This window comes from Rhinopithecus roxellana, chromosome 9 (assembly GCF_007565055.1).
Source record: "Rhinopithecus roxellana isolate Shanxi Qingling chromosome 9, ASM756505v1, whole genome shotgun sequence".
NCBI lineage: Eukaryota > Metazoa > Chordata > Mammalia > Primates > Cercopithecidae > Rhinopithecus > Rhinopithecus roxellana.
Window position 1 is genome coordinate 130,453,316 of NC_044557.1, and position 2,569 is coordinate 130,455,884.

At 43.9% G+C, this 2,569-nt stretch overlaps 1 pseudogene; it reads left to right on the forward strand.

The window, feature by feature from the left end:
• Nucleotides 1-1,188: 1,188 nt before the first annotated feature.
• LOC104678910 lies at nucleotides 1,189-1,743 on the forward strand (annotated as a pseudogene).
• Nucleotides 1,744-2,569: the final 826 nt, after the last annotated feature.

Consider the following 2,569-nt stretch of genomic DNA (forward strand, 5'->3'; position numbering starts at 1 on the left):
ACACTGGGAGGCTGAGGCAGGTGAATCACTGGAACTCAGAAGTTTGAGACCAGCCTGGACAACACGGTGAAACCTCATCTCCACAAAAAAATACAAAAAGTAGCCAGGTGTGGTGGTGCACACCTGTGGTCCCAGCTATTCAGGAGGCTGACGTGGGAGGATTGCTGGAGCCCAGGAAGTCAAGGCTGTGGTGAGCCATGATCATGCCACTGTACTCCAGCCTGGGTGACAGAGTGAAACCTTGTCTCTAAAAACAAAAATTCACTGTAGATCCATAGGTCCATGTAAGTTTATGAACAGGAATAAAGAAAAGAATATGAATAGAATCAATTGTTCTTCAAGCAATTCTTGCAAGACCTTCCAGAAATGTTGATTGTGTCTGGGTTCATTGTCAGCACTGGGGTAGATAAAAAGCTACTGTGGGTTTGAATTTTTAAAAAAATTAACAGCATGAGATCAGAACTTTTGGCTGGGCATGGTGGCTAATGCCTGTAATCCCAGCACTTTGGGAGGCTGAGGAGGGTCGATCACTCAAGGTTAGGAGTTCAAGACCAGCCTGGCCAACGTGGTGAAACCCCGTCTCTCCCAAAAATGCAAAAATTAGCCAGGTGTGGTGGCACGTGTCTGTAATCCCAGCTACTCAGGAGGCTGAGGCAGGAGAATCGTTTGAACCCAGGAGGCAGAGGTTGCAGTGAGCCAAGATTGTGCCACTGCACTCCAGCCTGGGCAACAGAGTGAGGTTCTGTCTAAAATATATATATGTGTGTGTGTGTGTGTGTGTGTGTGTGTATAAAAACTTTTTTTTACTACTATGATAAAAAATAGTGTTCATTGTTGATATTACTAAGAAAACATATTGTCATTTCTACTCTTTATTGCTCTGAGTATTATAAGTAATTATCCCTTTTCATATTTATTCCTAGCTAGTGCCTGTCTTCAAATTTCTAATGCTCCTAAGTCTCATGTATTTATTGAACTTTCTATGCGTTACTTTATTTTCTTTCCTCTTAATTACCAATTCTCACTGGTAAGTAGTAAGGTTCAACCTCAAATAGGTGGTGTGAATTGCCATGCCAGGCTACTAAAAACAGCAAACTACAGTTAAATTCTCTTTCTTCTTTGTCATTTAAGAAAAGTTGAGCCCTTCCCACTCGGTTGTTTTCTTGCACAGGAGGGCCGTAGTCAGCCATGGAGCTCAGCAGAAAAGGCATTATCTTGAATTCCCACTTCCACAAGCACTGGCAGTGTTGCGTGGCTACATGGTTCATCCACGTCTGTACCCATCTGGCCCATAGTAAGGTGCTGCACGGTGAGGTATCACACCAGAGTACATACTGGCCAGGGCTTCAGCATGGCGATTTAAGGGTGGCTGGTATTCACAAGAAGGTGGCACAGAACACTGGCATCTCTGTGGATCCAAGAAGGCAAAACAAGTCCACCGAGTCCCTGCAAGCCAACGTGCAGTGCTGATGGAGTGCCGCTCCAAACTCATCCTCTTCCCCAGGAAGCCCTTGGCCCCCAAGAAGGGAGACAGTTCTGCTGAAGAACTGAAATTGCCCCAGTAGCTGACAGGACTACTTAGGCCCATCCAGAATGTCTGTAAGAAGGAGAAAGCCCGAGTCATCACTGAGGAGGAGAAGAACTCCAAGGCCTTTGCTAGTCTCCACGTGGCCTGCCCAGCTCTTCTGCATATGGGTAAAAAGAACCAAGGAAGCTGCCGAACAGGATATTGAAAAAAAATAAAGATAAAGCCCTAGGGACCTGTAATAAATCAACAGTAAAAAGTAAAGAGGCAGAAAATAAAAGAGAAAAAGAAAAGTTGAGCCAAGTGTGGTGGCTCACGCATGTAATCCTAGCACTTTGGGGAGGTGATCACTTGAGGTCAGGAGTTCAAAACCAGCCTGGCCAACATGGCAAAACCCCATCTCTACTAAAAATGCAAAAATTAGCTGGGCATGATGGTACATGCTTGTAATCCAAGCTACTCAAGAGGCTGAGGCAGGAGAATCACTTGAACCTGGGAGGTGAAGGTTGCAGTGAGCCAACACCATGTAACTATACTCTAGCCTGGGCAACAGAGTGAGACTCTGTCTCAAAACAGAAAAGGAAAAATAAAATAAATAATAAATAAAAATTATCTGAGCATGGTGGTGTGCACCTGTAGTCCTTGCAACCCCGGAGGATGACATGGGAGGGTGGCATGAGCCCAGGACTATAACACTGCACTTCAGCCTGGGTGACAAAGTAAGACCCTGTCTCTAAAATGAAGAAAAGAAAAGAGAAGAAGAAAAGAAAAAAAGAAAAGAAAAGAAAGAAGGAAGGAGGGAAGGAGAAAAGAAAGAAAAAAATAAAGAAGGAAGGAAGGAAGAAAGGAAGGAAGGGAGGGAGGGAGGGAGGGAAAATGAAAAAGAAAGAAGGGAAGAGAAAGAAAGAAAAGTTGAAAAGTTCAGGGTAGCATCCGAATATACTCTACTGTGGAAGCTTAAAACAAATGGTGGAAAGGAAAAGCTGATTAATACTCTTCTAAACCAAAGTCCTTATGACAAAATTCAAAGACTTTATTCCTTTC